Consider the following 19,571-nt stretch of genomic DNA (forward strand, 5'->3'; position numbering starts at 1 on the left):
GAGAAGCCATGATCTGTAACAAAGGCAGGCAATGGCCCGTGATATGCTGAAATGAAACCAAGGTTCATCAAGTGATGCATGAAAAACAAATAGAGGGTTATTTGATAAATTCTGCCAGAGAAGCAGCCAATACTAGTGTGATAAGACATGGTGAGGCTTCCGGTTCTCACAAGGCTGCTACAAAACTCTACAAGAAAGTACTCATGAAGTTAATAAAGACTGAAAGATAAGTCACTCAGCAAGTTTTCAACCATAATGAAGCAGGATTTTTCTGGAAGAAGAGGCTGAGCATAACTATATGACACAGGAGGAAATGGCACTGCAGTGGCTCAAGCCCAAGAACAGATTGACACTTTAGTTTTCCATGCAAGGAAAAGCTGATCTGAAGATTAAGAAACTACCCAGTATACCACAGCCAGACTGCTCATGCATTCAAGGACCAGAATGTGAACAAGGCCAGACTGCAGGACATATGGAGGACCAATGTGAAATCATGAGTCACAAGGCAGTGGTAAATGGAATGGCTGTATGAGGTGTCCATATCCACAATTAAGAAATATCTTTCTGACAAACAATTGCCTGAAAGGTATCTTTTTTGGATAGACAATGCTCCAGCACACACTTCAGCCTTAGTGGGGGGATGCAGAGTATCACTTGGCAAATGTTAATCCTTCGTTTCCATAGCAAGATATCTATTCTGCAGTCCACCAATCAGAAAATATTATGCAACTTCAAAAATCTGTACACAAAGGAACAATACATCAGGTATTATTTTTTTTGTCATTGAATAGATAGCCTTGGCTCAGAAAGAGTTCTGGGAGAAATATTTCAAACATCAGTCTCACTGACAAAATCTGAGCCTTTAATTCAGCCTGGTAGAAAGTGTGGGCAAAATGTGTACCTGCAGGTAAATTTAAAGGGTGTAATGCAGAGGTAATAGATTGGATGTAAGTCTATGCAACAGTAAAGGCTGTTGATTACACAGGCTCGAACACTTGATTTGTACATTGAGAGGTCAAATAATAAAGGTGAAGGAATTAGGAATTATTTATAGTGAGATAAAAATTTGACATGAGCTCACATATTTATTAAATGGTTGTTGAAGAATCCAATGTGAGTAACAAAATACTCAGCAAAATAATAAGTATCCATGACTGTGTCAAGCAGCAGGCAGGGTTCTGATCTGAGGAAGGATTATGACCTCATCTTTGAAGGGCTGACTCTGATGATGACGGGTCCTACTGCTTTCCTGTGTGCACCTCTCGTACGGCCCAACCAAAGATCAATTTTTCTACCTATGTATCTTGTCTCTAATGGTGTACAAATGAAGAAAGTACATGTTTCTTCAATATTGTTTCATTTTCTTATTTTATTCTAAAGAGATTAAGAAAGAAGAGGACAGAACAAAGCAGATCAGAACAGAGCAATGTAAGCAATACAGAACTTCCAACAAGATAACCAGATATTAACCATAGCTACCATAATGTCTCTTTCTTTGAAATAGTTGTGCATACCTTCACATACAATAGTATCAAACATAATAAAATAGTATAAAACCATTTAAGAGAATGAAAGTACTAAAGGGCATTCAGAATCAAATAACAAAATGAACAATGGATACTATATTATCTTATTGTTCCACAGAAAAAATTTTATACTATGACACATATTAAAATCCAATAAGACATAACATGATAGAACTAATGGAAATAGACAAACAGAAGCATGGTAGGACTTCAAAGCAAGATGATATTAGATCAGCAATGGCTGCCATAATGTCTTGCATTCTTCAAAATAGCTGTTCATACAATAACATGAAATCACACAAAACAGAATAAAATCATTCCAACTAATAAATAAAAACATTATAAGTCTTCAAAACAGTGTAATGGGGAATCATGATTACCATAAAATTTATATACACTTACCATTTCTTACACTAGGGAGACTACATGATATTTATATATGTGAGTTTGATTTACTTTATGAATATAGTCTCAAGTTGTGCCCATTTATTACTAAATATCTCAAAGTGATCATTCTTTATAGCTGAGTAGTACTTCATTGTGTAAAACTACCACATCTTTCTTTATCCATTCCTCAATTGATGGAAACTTAGGTGGTTTCCCAGGTCTGGCTATTACAAATTGTGTGCTATAAACATCAGTTCACATGTATCACTTTGGCAGATGTTTTCAGTTCTTTTGGGAATATGCCTAGAAGTGGAATAGCTGGGTCAAATGGGACTTCCAATCACAGCTTTTTGAGGAATCTCCAGACTGACCATAACAGTGGTTGCACCAGTCTACTCTCCCACCAACAGTGGAGGAGAGATCCTTTTTTTCCCACAGCCTCTCCAGCATTTGTTGTTAGTAGTTTCCTTGATTCTGGCCATTATTTCTGGAGTGAGATGGAATCTCAGTGTTGTTTTAATTTGCATTTCTCTAATGACTAATTATGATGTACTTTTTTAATGTATTCATTTGTCATTTGTATTTCTTCTTCTGAGAACTGTGTATTCATATCGAATGCCTATTTTAGGATTGGGTCATTGAATTTCGGAGGTCTGATTTTTTAAAATTGTTTATATATTTTAGACAGAAGTCCTTGTTTATATGTTTTAGACAGAAGTCAGAAAGACAGTTCATTACGAAGTTTTCCAAGTACATAGGTTTTCTTTTCACTATGTTGGAGATTTCTTTTGACATGCAGAAACTCTTTAATAAGGTCTGAACCAAGTTATTGACTCTGGAAGTATTTCCCCTGTGGAATGATTCCTATTCATAAATTCTCCACCTACTTCTATGTCTTCAAGATTTTTACCTAAATTGTCTTTCATCAGATTTAGTGTCTCTGTTTTAATATTTAGATCTTTGATCCATTTATATTTTAGTTCAGTATATCATGATAGGCATGGGTCTAGTTTTAGTTTTTGGCATATGGAGAGCCAGTTTTTCCAGCATCATTTATTAAAGAGAGTATTCTTTTTTGTAATGAATATGTTTAGCCCTTTTATCAAGATAAGATGGTTGAGTTTGTAGTTGGGGTTGTATCTGTTAATCCATTCCATCGATCTTCACATCTGTTTTTATTCCAGTACCATGTTGCTTTTATTACAGTATCTTTTAGTATAACTTCCATTCAGGGAATTTAATGCCTGCTGCCTTGCCTTTGCTGCTTAAAATTACCTTTGCTATTCTAGATCTCTTCTGGTTCCAGTTGGATTTTAGGAGTGATATCTCTAGATCTATGAATTATGTTAGTGGTATTTTTATTGGGATTCCATTGAATCTGTCAAACAGTTTGGTAGAATGACCATTTTACAATGTTTATTCTTCCTATCCATGAACAAGGGGTGACTTTCCATTTTCTGAGATTCTATTCAATTCTTTTTTTCAGGATATTATAATTTTCCCTTATAGGTCTTTCACTTCTTTGGTGAGATTAATTCCTAAGTATTTCATTTTTTTGGATGTCAGTGTGAAGAGTGTGGCTTCTCTTGTTTCTCTCTCAGTGATTTTGTTGTTAGTGTGTAAGAAATGCTTTTTATTTTGAGTGTTGATTATGTATCCAGATGCATTGCTGAATTTATTTATTATATCTAGGAGTCTTTCAATAGAGTTTTGAGGGTCTGTAATGTAGAGTAACATGTCATCTGTAAATAATGATAATTAAACTTACTCTTTTCCTGTCTTTAATCCTTTTATTTCTCTCTCTTGTCTAATTTCTCTGGCTAGTATTTCCAGTACTCTGTTGAATGGGAGTGGTGATAAGGGACATCCTTTTCCTGTGTCTGATTTTAAGGTAAAGGTTTTGAGTTTTGGGCCATTAAATATGACATTGACTGTTGGTTTGTTGTAGATGGCCTTTATCATATTAGGTAAACACCATCTATTCCAATTATCTGTAAGGTTTTTGTCATGGATGAATGTTGGAACTTATCAAAATCTTTTTCTGCATCTATAGAAGTGATCATGTGATTCTTACTACTGGCTATATTGATATGGTTGATTACATTTATTGACTAATGTATGTTGGGCCATCCCTGCATGCCTGGGATGAATCCCACTTGGTCATGATGTATAATCTTTTTGATAATTTGCTGCATAATGTTTGCCAATATTTTATTGAGGATTTTTGCATCTATGCTTATTATCGAGATTGACTGTAGTTTAATTTTTTAGTTGGGTCTCTCTCAGGTTTTGGCACTAGAGTAATATTTGCTTCCAAGAATGACTTATGAAGTATTGCTTTCCTTTTAATTTCATTGAAGATTATGAGGAATGTTGGCATTAAATCTTATTTGTATTTCTTGTATAATTCTGCAGTTAATCAGCCTTGGCCTGTTCTCTTCATTGTAGATAAGGATTTAACTACGATTTTTAATTTCATTATAAGAAATTGGGATATTCAGAAGTTTTACATCTTCTTGACTCAGCTTTGGTAGTTCATATGTTTCTATGAATCTACCCATTTGTTCAGTGTTATTGCACCTAGGAGAGTAAAGATTTTTGAAATAGGTGTTTATGATATTCTGTACTTCCACAGAGTCCACAGAATCTTTAGTGATTTCACCATTTGTTTCCTTATTGCACAAATTTGAGAATTTTATTTTTATTTTTTAATAAGTTGGCTAGGATCTTATCAATTTTATTGAAATTTTCAAAGAACCAACTCTTTGATTCATTGATTGTTTGGATTGTTTACTTAGTATCTATTCCATTAATTTTTGACCTAATTTTCATAATTTTCTCGCTTCTTTTGGCTTGTGGCTTGACTTGACCTTCTTTTTCTAGATATTTTAGTTGTAACACTAGATTATTTATTTGTTTCTTTTCTGTTTCCCTGATGTCAGAAACTCAAAACAATAAATTTTCTTCTGAGGACCATTTTCATTGCATCCCATTGTTTCTGTTAAGTTGTATTTGTATTTTTGTTTCCTTGTAGATATTGTTTAATTTCTTCTTTAGTTTCCTCTGTGATCCCCTGATTGCTCAAGAGTATATTATTCAATTTCTATGTGTTTGTAGGGATTTTGCAGTTTCTTTTATCATTAATTTCTAGGTTCATAGCACTATCCAATCTGATAAAATGTGTGGGATATTTTCAATTATTTGCATGTCCTTAAATATGTTCTGTGGGATTTTATGTAGTCTATTTTAGAGAATGTCTCATGTATGGCTGAGAAGAATGTATATTCTGATGTTGAATGGGACACTCTGTACTCATCTATCAAGTCCATTTGTTTACAAGTATGATTCAGTTCTGTTGTTTCTTTTGTGATTTTCTGTCTGTTTGATATGTCCCTTGGTGTCAATGGTGTGTTAAGGTCTCCTGTTATAACTGTGTTATTGCTTATTTGATTTTTCATTTCTACTAATACTTTCTTTGTATAGCTTGGTGCTCAAGAATTTGGTGCATATATTCTTAAGATTTCTATCTCTTCCTCTTGAAGCTTTCCCATCACTAGTGTGTGGTGACCTTCTTTATCTTTTCAGATCATTTTTGGTTTGAAGTTCACATTGTGTTCAAACAGAATAACTACCCCTGCTTTATTTATTTACTTTTTTGCTTCCAGTTTCATGAAGCATTGTTTCGCATACTTTGACTTTCAGTCTATGAGTTTCTATAGTGTTAGATGTGTTTGTTATAGACAGTACATGTTTGTTTCTTGATCTATTCTGTTGTTTCTTGATCCATTCTGTCAGTCTGTTTCTTTTAATTGGTGAGATAAGACTATTTACATTAACTTTTATAATTATCATATATTGGTTTACTGTTGATATGCTATCTTTTTGCTGTTATATCTTTACATTTCCCCTCTGTTTAATTGTCTGCCTTGCTTAGTGTTTTTTTTTCTGTGTGTAACTAGAATGTATTTCAGTATTCTTTAAAGAACTTTGGTTTTGTGATCATGAAGTTCTTCAGCTGTTCTTTGTCATAAGAACTATCTTATTTCTCCATCCATTTTAAAGGGAGGACCTGGAGGACATCGCTGTTCCACCTCTTGCGTTCCAGCAATCTGGGTGGCTCCTAACCACTACGTGTGATGGTCCAAAGCTCTCCCTGGGATAGCACCAATGCACTCACATGCCCTGATTGAATGAAGGTAGCTGGGCGTGGTTTAGTCAGGCCTGAAAACCTCAGGAGCCTAGTCCAGTGTGTCTGGAAGCTGGGCAGGCACTTAACAGCAGGGAGTGGTGGTCTTAATCTCTCTCTAGGCCCATGCTATTGTGCTGGAACTCACCTCGTATGGTCTCAGCTTCCCAGGTTGAAAGAAGGTCACTAGGGGTGTTCCAGTTAGGCCCTTGAAACCTGTGGAACCTAGTCCGGTGTGTGTAGAATACTGGGGTTCCATGATTCCTCTTTCTGTATGAGTTTAAAAATCTTTTCCTTTGTTATTTCGGTTTCACTGCTTGTAACTTTTCTTTCAATAGTGTGGCTTACTGTAAAGAGACTAGAAGATCATTCTGTTATGCAACAAGTGACTCCCCTGGGAGAAGCAAAGGCAATGTACATGGGTGCTTTTCTGCTCTCCCTCTAATATCAGACCTCAGTTCCCTTCTGGCCTCCATCTGAAACCCTGGCTTCTTCAGAGTCAGGAAGTTGAGGGAAGTGTGACAGACTCTTCAGGTGTCTCTTTGGAGTTGCCAATGACAAACTGGATTGGTATTTAGTAATTAGCAATTGGAAAATGTTTCTCTGCAGTGTTCTCAATTGTTAAGGCTTGGTTGTCATTGCCACTAAAGATGAACATATAATCAGACTTTTGTGGAGGGATGAGGTCAAAAAATGACATATCCTTTTGTTGAAAATAAAAAATGTATATTCCCATGTTGGCTGGTATGGCTGTGGGCATGGGTTTTGGCAAAGTGAGTGTTTCATTTAGGTTGAAGCAAATGGTGTACAAAACACAGGTATTTCAAAAATCTTGATTTAGGGTCATAAGGCAAAATATAGTTCTTTTGGTTGAAGATTGATTCATGGTAAAACCACACAGCAATATTCAAAAGTTACTCTCACATAAGTGTAATTCAGTACGGACAGATGTGTGTCTCAGATATTCTATCTGGATCACAAATGACTCATAATTAATCTTTTAATGCCAATGGAATTGGTGGATTTGTCTACCTATCAACTATCCACAATCCTAACATCTCTAATCTGATCATTAAAATACATGTCAGTCACACACTCTAGATTCAGATGCTTTTATAAAAGCCCCATCTAAATGTACACAAGCCTTTGAGTAGAATCCAGACACAAATAATGCTAATCCACAAATATTCAAATGTAAGAATAGTTTGCCCACTAAGGAATGTTTTATATGTTACTTTGATTTGGCTGTTTCTGTTGTTACAATACAACATTATAATTTGAAATTTATAAGTTGAATGATATTGAATGAAGGTTTATGCTGTGGTTTGTGTCTAGTCTCAGTTGGTCAGAGTTAACTGAATCAAAAGTGTGTTACCCATTTGCTGCTATTTTAAGTGAACAATAATATATGTAAGTAAAATTATATAAAATTTGAGGCCAAAATTTGTTTGGTACTGGGACCACATGACCTCATGCTTGCCCTCAGGCATTTATGCCATTGAACTAAATCCCTGGCCCTAAAGGCACAGTTATGATCTAACAAACTTATGGAAATATGATAGCAAGTTAAAAGTTAAGGAGAAGCCTCTGCCGATGTTCTTTCTGCTTTTCACGTAATTACCTTATTAACTCAGTCACCTTTGTTCAACTAGGGCCAGTCATCTTTCTTCTGATAATGCACTGGACCAACTTGACTATTCATAGCTTGTGTTTTCCTTAATTAAATTTATATATTGCTTTTATTTTTCTTCAAGGGCATTAGTTTGGTCTGAGTAATTCAGTCAAGGACACTTTCAACCTTGCTTGCTTTTCCCAAACCCTGTCCCCTCAATGGCTACTGGAAGGAGTATGGAAATTTTTGAAGTCACTCAATGAAAATGTAGATCTGAAACACATAAGATTGTGTCTATGGAAGATTATAGTCAGAACTCAGAATATCATAAAAGCAGAAAGACTGGGCTTAGGAAGCTTTTGCAGGAATGAAGGACTGTATTGGCTGCTATGACACAGATAATGTGTTTTAGTGTTGCAAAAGGAGTGCCTGTCTTTTCTTGTGTTTGAGAACTGCCCATGAGACTGAGATCAAGGATGAAGGGTGGACAAATTAATCTTGTAGAAGAAATATCAAGACAATCTAATATTGTGGTTGTGATATGCCTCGTGTTGGGATCGTTTAGTCAGGTTCATGATGAAAATTTAGAGAAAAGGCAGTGAGGATTTAGCTCAGCAATGTAAATGTCTGCCTGACACGAGTGACATCATGAATTCCTTCCCAGGTATCCCCCCGACAAAAAAAAAGAAAGGAAAAAAATATCAAGAGAAAAATGTCGGGCAGAATGATTAAAAATGTTGGGAGTTTGATTTGAAAGGAAACTCTATTAATGCTGTGGGCTGCAAAGGTAGAGAGGAGGTAACCTTGATTCCTGAGAAGGAACAGGAAAAGAAAAAATGACCTGAGCACCTCAAAAAAGCATGTCTCTACACAAAATTCCAAAAGTGACTTTTTGAGAAGAAAGCTCTAGAGCACCATGTTCTACAATGGATACAATTGAGAAAGTGTGTCCCTCATAATTGGATTCTGAGTGCTCTAAATCACTGCCAGTCAACCTCTGCATCCAATAAAGAGGGAAAGATGACTTCTGTTTCAGCTTGTGGCATCCCTTGTCATTTTCCCTGTGGTACTGAGTTTTATTGCAGGCAGAATGAAAGTGTTTGGAGGTCAAGAAACATCCACCCTGATCTCAGAAGGCCTGAGAGGACATAAAATGGGCTCTTGAGATGGCAGTGTTTCAAACTGTGAGTGTCATAGGGAAAGCATAGTGCATACTCCCAAATTTTGGAGAATCCAGGATCTTGGATGGTCTGAAGAAAAACTACAAGTATGAGGTGGGACTAGGCCAAGAGACGAGGCATGGGAGTTGCAAACACACATTGCACCATAGTAGCAGAGACATGGAAACTATTCGGAGATCATATGTTCTTTCTTCTTTTCTAAGATGCTGCAATAAAACTTCAAGACTTATTGTTTACCCTGCTGGACTTTAGAATTGCTTTCGTTCCCTTCCTATATATTGCTCTCTTAGTAATTTTTACAATGAAAATGTCTATTTTGTGCCATTGAATGTTGAATGTATTTGAGTTTCTTTCCATTTGTATAGCGTCTCATGGCAGTCCTTGCCTTACATTTGAGAGACAAGTGACATGGATCTTTCAGCGATGCTGACACTATAAGGACTTTGGCAACTCTTAGTGATAAACTAAATGCCTTTTCCATGAAGGGATGTATACAATCCATTAGGGGTATGTTGGAATATATTGTTTTGTTTATAGATGCTCCTAAAATCCTGAAACATCATAAGACTTTTTCAGAAGTAGCTAAATCTAGAGTGTATAATGCTGGAATGAAGTGTGTGATTAGTAATCTGTCTACAGCTTTGTTTTTCATAGTTATGGCTAGGTTTAAGCATGTGACTGCTACATCTACCCTATGGTGGTAAGCTGTCACACTGCATAAGGGAGAGAAAGAGACGTATCTTCCTTCCCCTCTTGATGCATTCATTGTCTCTGATTTTATGAATGGTTTCCCCTCCTGCTTATGTCACCCTGTTTTGCAAACAGCTAATTATCTTCTGAATCTTCTGCAATCTGTGAATTAAAATGTTCCCTCCTTCAATGTTAGATATCAGGTATTTTGTCTGAACAATGAATAATAGTAACTGAGAACCCTGAGAAGTAGAATAAATGAATTATCATTGAATCATTTCCCACAAGCTGGCTGGTTTTTATGATTGTTGGTAAACAGCAGGAGAGGAATAGAAGAAAACACATAGTTTGTTTCAGAATCTATACATCAATTATAGAAATAAATTAAAGAAAATTATAAATTTCATAAATTATAAATTGTCATAAATTATAGAAAATGTTGAGAGCTTCCCTCTTGTTGGAAGATGATAGAGTGCTACCTCAGCTCAGAAAATTAATTTGTTCCATAATTTTGTTCAAAACTTGAATTAGATGACAACAAACCCAACTCAAACTCAGTGGTTATATTGAATGTTGACCTTTTGGGGACATATGCTTCCATTCTTACTTGTTTTAGCTTGTGAGAATACTGTACATGCAAAGAAATAAATAAGTTAAAATAAAACTAAGCTAATTCTCTTTATGTGTTCCATATTTTGGTTATTAAACTACTTAGTGTATCATTTGTTTCATATTAAAATTCAACACAGGGATGCAAAATAAAGAAGCATTGTATGATCATATGCTGGGGAAATTTGAATTAGGGATAGTGCTGTTCTTCTTTAATAGCTTCTTTAAGAGACGGAGCAATGTAAATTAACAGCCTTGGAAAATTAGTGAGACCATTTTCAAAATCAAAAGAAATAAAATTATCAGGACAATGTAGCTCATTGTGGAGGCTGTCAATATGTCTCCCACTGCTGTGAAGAAAACAAAACACAAAAATATCCACACATATTAACTATCCACAAAGATTTTTAAATATTTCACAGACTTTTCATAAAAATGTAGTGATTCATTCAATATTGTGCCATTCAAATTAGGGAAAATATTAGTTCACCAATTACTACTTGAGCTTTTATGCAAAAAATCGCATAATTAAATTAGTATTTTATTCCATGCAAGTATTCATTTTATGTTATTTGGTATTAATTCTCCTTTAAGATTTAAAAAATCTTGTTGTTTTCTATGATATCTTGAGAGATAAATACATTGGTGTATTAAAATATGAAATTCAGGGCAATCACCCTTAAATTCTGTTTGACTTAGTTTCAGCAATCTCAACCAACAAGTTTACATGGAAACATGTCAGCTCTGTCCAGGCCTAAAGAATTTCTCATCCTTAGTTTGCTGCTTTGGTGCAGAAATAATGAATCCTTCAAGCAGACCTTCTCCTGACAAAAGCTCTTCCTCTAAGCACTGGTGCTCCCCATTTCCTTGGAGACTCTGCCACTCAAAGAACAACTCACACATGTAGTTTTCCACTACCAGGATGGTAACCTCAGAGTGCCAGGCACATGGGCCATGATATGTATGGGAGGAGGAAGGCAGACACAGAGGTAAACACCAGATGATACTTTGATTCATCTCCCTCAGAACAGAAAGGATCAGCTCTCCTGCATTATTAGCAAGATTCCAGGCTTTATATTTATGAATTTTAATTTTTAAAATTTCTAATTGCAAAAATTTGTGGGAAACATCTCCAAAGTTCAGAGAAGCATATGGTAGGGGTGCTCAGTTACCATCCCACTTGGGCAGAAGTCATGGGGGAATCTGGGGGCTGAGCCTGAGGGAGGGACAGGCAAGCACAGGGGCATCATTGAGTCTTGGACCCTGTGAGATATTTTTATTCCCACAAAACTGTTTTTGGACTTTCAGAGTCCTGAGCTGCACCTAATGTGATATTATTCTTTTAGGAGTAGAAAGACAAGAGCATGTGCCCAGGGAGATGAGCATCATCATGTCACCATCCCATGTGAAAAGTACTGCAGACCATTTGTGCAAGTTTTAAGCTGATAGGATGTTGAGGTTGAAAGAAGTGCTGAATTCAACAAGAACAGTGGGACTCATGTTCACTCAAGGGTGTAGAATTTAACTGAAGGAATTAATAAGGATAATCTATGCTGGAGAGGAAAGCAGATAAGTCAAAACAGACAATATATGGAGATGTGACATCTGTGGTATGAAATAACTGCCATAGGGGATGAAATATGTAACCCAAATGGATGCAATGTGAACCTACAGAGCATAACTTGTGTACATGCGTGTTCCAGTCATTTCCAAGTTGCAATGGAAGGAAAGTTGGATATTTATTTATGAAATAGAAATAAACATGGCAAAATGTTCAGTTTGAATTAAAAAAACTAATGAGAAATAGATGTGTAAATCGATTAGGTTTGTTGAAAATTAAAATGACATAAAAAGCATGAAGGTTTTTGTTCTTGGATATATTTTTAATACAAAATCATATAAGTTAGAGAATATGCTGTGTTGCTTTACATATGGAGACTAAAATTATTATTTAATCCAGTAAAATATTGTTTAATCCAGTAAATGCATGTAATATCACATAGATGCTACTAGGACATGACAACCCCTGATATCTACTTAGTTACCAGATTTTAGAATTAAATACAATATTAACATGCTTTATATTAATAGATCTTTACAAATATTCATCCTACACAATTGTAAGTATGAATGTATACAGATATCATTTGCCATAACACAGGAATTGTTATCTAATATTCTGCTTTCTATTTTATATATTTAACTATATAAAATTCTACATGTGTTCAGTGCTTCACAATATTTGTTTTGTTTCTTTTTCATCTATATTCAAGGGTTATCAATGTAAACACGAATGGAAGCATCTTTTTCCTAAGAAAAATAATGTTCTCAGCTCATATATGTTTATACATACACTTTTTATCATGTAGGGACATGTTAATAGATGAAGATTCTTTCTGAATCTTACCTAATAAAATAATGGTTAATGTGGCAATGTACATGAGCATAAAAATTCATAAACACAGAAATCACCTTACTGAAACACTTTCCCAGAATCTCCAGCATTAGATCCTATGTTAGTTCTGCTGTAAATTTTGAGGAGTCTCACATTCTTTCCCACAATGGCTGTACTAATTTCCCTTACCATTAATAATACAGAAGCCATAAAAAGGAGCCACAAATGTACATTTATATTTTTCCTTTTGAATCTGCTGCTCTTTAAGCATGTTTCTGTTTTTTACTTGTAGCTGTACTGTTTTTGATTATGAGTAAAAGTAGAAATATAAATTTGGAAGTCTTCTTGGAGGAAGTACTGGACTTGGAAACTGGAAGTGAATTCCCACTGAGCTACGTCTCCAGCCCTTCCGTTTAATTTGAGAGAAGGCCTTGCTAAGTTTCTTATGCAGGACTCAATTTGTGCCCCAGTTTCAGCTTGCACAGTATCAGTTTTTTTACAGAGTTAAATTGTTTGAGAGTTAAATTGTTGCAGAGTTAAATTTCTGAGCACTTTATCTGAGTATCAGAACTATCTGCTCAATTTAATGATCCATAAAACTTCCACTCTTCTAAGTTCTACTAGGTGTGCTCAGTGGAGTGCTCTGTTAATCACAGCCAGCTCCCTTAGGCCAGGACTTTCCCTTAATTTGGGCTTATCCCTCTGACCACCTGTCTCTCAGGACATGTGATGTGCCACTTCTTAATTGGTGTTTCAGTGAAAGCACCTTGGAATTTTCAACCTAACAGGATAACAAGGTAAAGGGCAGGGATCTTTTCTACATATCTACAAGTTATTTTTATTCACATATTCTCTATATTATCTTGTGGATGTCTAAAGTGAGACAGACACATATGACATTTCATATTCCATACAACTTATGACTTTCTCCTGTTTTCTACAACTTGAGTAGCCTAGAACTCAGGTATTCAGAACACAAACTAATACCCTTAACAGCAGCTTTTGTTGGCTTTAAATTTACACACCATCAGGTATATTTTCCTCTTGGAACAATTTCTCTCCCTTTCACAGAATTTACTGAAGATTTTGTATCTTATTTTCTCTTTTAGTTTCTTACACTAGGGAGACAATATGGTATTTATACATGTGAGTCCGATTTGTTTCACTTATGAGTATGGCCTCAAGTCACATATATTTACCTACAGAAGTCTCAGTATTATCTTTCTTTATATTGAATATTACACCATTTTATATACATCTTTTTTATCTTTGCATGATTAAGTATGATTCAGCCTAGAAATCCAGGGGTGGTTCAACATATACCAATCAAAAATGTAATACACCATATCAATAGAGCCAAGATAATAATCGCATGATCATTTCAATAGATGCAGAAAAAGCTTTTAAGTCCAACACTCACTCATGATAAGAATCCTATGAAAAACCACAACAGATGTTCTTAACATCAATCTGATACAAGACATTTATGACAAATCAACAGCCAGCATAATATTAAATGCTCAAAACTGAAAGCTGTCACTCTAAAATCAGGAACAAGTGAAGGTTGTTCACTATCACCACTCCTATTCAATATCGTGTTGGAAAAATTAGTAGAACAATTATACAAAAGAGAAAAATAAAGAGAATAATGATAGGAAAGGAAGAAATTGAATCATCATTATTTGCAGATGACATGGTACTCCACATAAAAGAACTCTATTACAAGATTTCTAGATGCAGTACCAAAGTTTATTGATGTAGGAGGATACAAGGTCAAAAACCAAAAACAAATAGCATTCCTGTATACAAATGACAAACTCACTGAGAGAGAAATAAGAGGAACAACACACTAAACAATAGCATCTAAAAAAAATGAAATACTTAGGAATGAATCTAACAAAAGAAGTAAAAGATTTATTCAGCGAAATTTACATTACTCTGGAAAGGATAATAGAAGAGGATCTCACCTAAAGCAATTTAAAAGTTCAATGCAATGTCTGTTTTCAAACCCAGGATGGTCTTCAAAGAAATATGAATAATAATTTTAATATTTGAATTGAAATGTACATGATGCCAATACCCAAAGAAGTTTTCAACAGCAATAACAACTACAACTACAGCAATGACATGTATGACAACAGCACCCAGAGGTATCACACTACCTTACTTCGAAGTACATTATCAGACTATAATAATAGGAACAGATTGGTAATGGGAAAAAAATCAAATAGCAGATCAAAACAGAGAATCCAGAAATCAAAGCATACATTGAGATACTGCTGATTTTCTACAAGGTTGACAAGAATACAAAGTGGGAAAAGACTCTTTTTAATATGCAGCTCAGGGAGAGTTACATAGTCACAGGTAGAAGAAAGATGCTAGACAATCACCATTCACAAGAAATACTCATCAGTTTACAATGGATTAGAAACTAAAATGTGGGCATTGAAGTTGGGAAAGATGTCATCAGATTTTTCTATTTCATCATCTGCTGACAATACTGAAGAACTGTTAATAAGGGAAAAGGCTGCTACAACAGATCCATATAGCTATTCTTACCAATTCATTCAGAAAATTTATTTTTGCTACAGACTTCATTTATGGAAACCTACATTTGAATTGCTATTAATATTTTATAATGTAGAAACTGGAAGCATTTTGATTTACTGTTGTATCACAAGTGCCATTTACTTTTACAATGTTTAAATTTTGTCTGCTTCTTTTACTTTTAACTCTCATGTTGCGTTTTTATTGACAAAACAGAAATTTATACTTACAATTATTTTTTTACTTAATATTTTAGAATGTATTTTAAGTTAGTAAGCTGTCCTTTGTCTATATCTAGAAGATAAAAATAGACCTCTGTTGATTTGGCATCTGCACGTGATTTTGTGCTCTAAAGGACTAATTAGATAATCTAGAATTCAAAATGTTTTATTTGACATAACAATATAACAATAGAGGTCACAGCATGACTGTTTCAACAACCTAGTACTTCACCACCTTATAACTTGATTTAATAGTAGTTACCATAGTGTCTTTTTCCTTGAAATATTTGGATAAAACTTCATATACTCTAGCTTCAAATATTTTCATATCAAGAAGCCCAGAATAAAGCCTTTCTAATTAATGAGTGAAAACTTGTTATGTCCTGTTTTATCTCAATCTCCCCCTTATTGTTTCAAAAAAAAATTATTTAGTCATTTCTTATGTTTGTCTTAATTAAAGAAAAAATTCAAAAAAATTAGGATATATAAATAGTAACTCTTTTCGATTTCCTATTAACTTGTTTTGAAGTCCTGTAGTACTCCCACGATCTGGTTTTGACTGATTAGACTCTGTTCCATTCTATATGATAGTATCAAGTTTGAAGACATAGGCAACTACTTTGAAGACAATAAGATTCACTAAGATACCCATTCTGGTTTGACTATTGGCTTCTTTGGAAGTCCTGTAATGTTTACAATGCCTAAGTTTTATTGGTCTTGTTCTCTACTGTTTTGTCCAACTTTATAATATCTAATAAGATAGACAATTCTTTTTAAGGAAACAAGGGACAACGTTGATAACCATTGTTGATAAACTTGTACTCTGTTCTACACCATGTGCTATGTCTATCCTTGGTATTGACTGACAGCTTTGTTTTGCCATATTTGACTGTATTCTTCCCCCCCCCCCAAAGAAAGTAATAAGCACTAAGGAGTAATAAAATCCAAGATGTGTAAATTTTGTTGTAAAAAAGAGAGGGGAAAAAAAAAGAAAAAGAGCTCTAACGGATATAACAGCAAGTGTGTTTGGGGGTGTTAAATAGCTGACTTTATCAATGTTTTTGGAACATTGAACACAGCTGTTTGCAGTCTCCCTGTTTGAATGTCCACCTTGTGTTCTTTGATACTGTGATTTGAGGAACTATTTTCAAGAAGATAGTGTGTAATCTACTAGCAGGTAATTTCTTACTGTTATGTTTTTTTGTTTTGTTTTGTTTTGTTTTGTAGTTCTGTATTGCGTGTACCCTTATGCCGCTTTGGTTTGTTTTGTGTTTTTCTCTTTTTCCTCTTAAATAAAAAAAAAATGTTTTATTTGAATATGAAAATTTACCTACTATGATAAATTCTGTTCAACTTTTAAGTGTTTCTCAAAGAGACAACCTCTATTTGAAGCTTATTTTTCAAACATCCTAAATATTTTAGACCATAAAATACGATTTCCTTTTTCTTTTCTTCTTTATTTGTACTGGGACTTGAACTAATGACCTCCTGGTTGCCAGGCAGGTGCCAACGTCAGTGAGCTAAATCTCTAGGCAAATATTTTTTTTTATATATCGCTAGCTATTTCTTTTTATTTCATATACATATCAGACCTATTTACTTCTCTCTTTCATAATCGTAGTCGCATAATAGTCCTTCTTCTTCATTAATATTTGCCATTTGATTTGTTAAAAATTGTTTTTAATTCTACTGCTGTTTTATGTTAACCCCAATGGTGTTTACATCCATAGTTTAAAATCTACCATAAATACTGATAATTCTATGAGATATGTCAGATAATTTGAAACATTGGAAAATTTTCTATTCTTTCAGTTAACAACTACTTGTATTATCAAATTTTTACCCACCTCAAATTCTCCCATACTTTCCACATAATAACATCATAATGCCAAAAATAAGCACTGTTCTCAGGTTTAGTGGTTTTTTTTTTTTTTTTTTTTTTTTTTTTTTTTTTTTTTGCTTTTCTTGACGTGAAAGGAAGAGTAACCTATATGGATAGCTTTTCTTCTAAAAAAAAGCCCACTAATTAACAGTGGGTATAAGCACATAGAATTTATGTCTTCCGTACTGAGCTTGATCCACCTCCTCTCTAGTTTTATGTTGGGCAGCTTCTCCCCAAGGCAATAAGTTATCTAGGCTGGTCTTGAGCTCTCGTCCTCCTGGCTCCATTCATAAGAGGATTTCAGGCAAATTCGTCACACACAGGTCTTCTGAAGTTTTGTTCAAATGAAATAATATATCATAAATTACATATAGCTGCATTTTAAAAGTAGAATAATTTTGATTCTACACATTTTTATAAATACACCAAAATTTTTGTGTATATTACAAAGTATGATTTTTATGAAAAGGAATTTATGTATTATTTTTCCTTTTCAATTTCAAATATTCATACCTCTATCGTTTCTGAGAACAGATATGAACTCTAGTCAATCGATTATATATCATGGTTGTCATGCTTACCTTATTTATTCGTATTACTAAGGGAAAGATACATATGTAGAAAGCCAGATGGTTTCATACTGACATTTTCATTCCCAAAGTGCAATCTCAGTACAGAAAAAACCATTGTACAACCTCTTCATTTTCTATAGTTCTCAAATTTTGGATAATTTTCCTCTGTCCTCAATTTGATTTCTAATTAATCAGTATATGTATAAATGAATGAGTAGGCTCAAATTCAAAAGAGATGAAGTTAGTGGATATAATTGTTATTTTTATAAAATTTGTTACATAACCATAAGCCTTCTAAAATATTTCTTCAGGGTAATGATTTATAATTTTATTCCAGTTCATTAGAATTTCATCATAGATACAGTTTATAGAAATATTCAAAAATTGTTAAAAATATAAAAGTTTATTTTATAATTGAGGTTTAAAAAATCTCAACATTCTTTTATCATTTATTATCTTGGAATTTCTCTTGCATTGATTAATAACAGTTTTCCAGCAGTTTGTTTTGACTAGGAGTTTTGTAATTCATCTCTTTCAATATATCACCCTATCTCGCCTGCAAGGTAGGTGGATTTTTTTGTTAAAACCCAAACTGATACTTGGTTAGTACACTTCTTATGGCTTTTTGGTTGTTGTTTGCATCACTGGTAGAATACTTCCATGTCTTTTCATCTTCATTTAGTAAGAAATGGTCATTGTAAGAAATGCACATATAACAACTGATCCCCAGGAAGAATGTAATCATGTCTTGCAAACATATTTAAACTAAAAGCAATACTCAGAAGTGTAAAATAAAGAATAAATAATATTCTATTTATTAACTGTCCCCTCCAAATAGGCAAAGTAATGAATAGACATTTCTCAGAGGAAAAAAATGGTTAACTGGTATATGAAAGAGTGTTCACAATCACAAATCACTAAAAAAGGTAAATTCAAACCTCAGTGTGAAATCACATCACATTGTTAGAATGGCTCCTGAGGTGACTTGGGAATGACAAAATTTGACTTACTGTGTCATAATTTCATATTGCCATTGTGAAAATAGGAGGGAGATTTTGATAAATTAAACATAAAACTATATAGACAGTCAATCCTGGTGAGTATATATCTAGAGGAAATTAAATCAGTATGTTCAAGTGATTGCTACACTTCTCTGATTGTTGTACATTGTTCACAATACTTAAGATACATTATTTCATTAAGTGGCTATCAATGGATGAATGAATACAGAAAATGTAATATTACTGTACACTGAAGAATTAGTCCATCTGTCTGGATGTGGTGGACCATGCCTGCAATTCTAGAACTCAGAAGACTAAGCAAAGAGGATCACCATGAGTTCAAGGCCAGCCTGGACTACACAGAGAGTTCAATATGAGCCTTAGCTACCTAGTGAAATCCTGCCTCAAAAACAAAGGTAAAACTAAAAACAATACACCTACTCCATCTTGAAAAATGAGAATCCATCATTGTGAATAAGATGAATAAACAGTGAAGATTTGTATATTACAATAAATTATCCAAGTGGAAAATGGAGAATTATGACAGGATATAATTTTATGTGGATTATACATCAAGTGGCCTCAGAAAAGCAGAATGTTGGTACTCGTGACTAGTGTCTGGGGTACACTGGATAGGTCTCACATCCAGTAGTAGTAAGCTCTAGCAAAATACTTTAAATCACAGTATTTAGGTTTCATGACAGTGTTGCCTCTGTTGCATTTTTTTCAAAATGGCTAAGATCATAAATAACTGTTTAAAAT

Source organism: Cavia porcellus, unplaced genomic scaffold (genome assembly GCF_034190915.1).
Source record: "Cavia porcellus strain 051 isolate PalLab524CR breed Dunkin Hartley unplaced genomic scaffold, mCavPor4.1 scaffold_6, whole genome shotgun sequence".
NCBI classification, from domain to species: domain Eukaryota; kingdom Metazoa; phylum Chordata; class Mammalia; order Rodentia; family Caviidae; genus Cavia; species Cavia porcellus.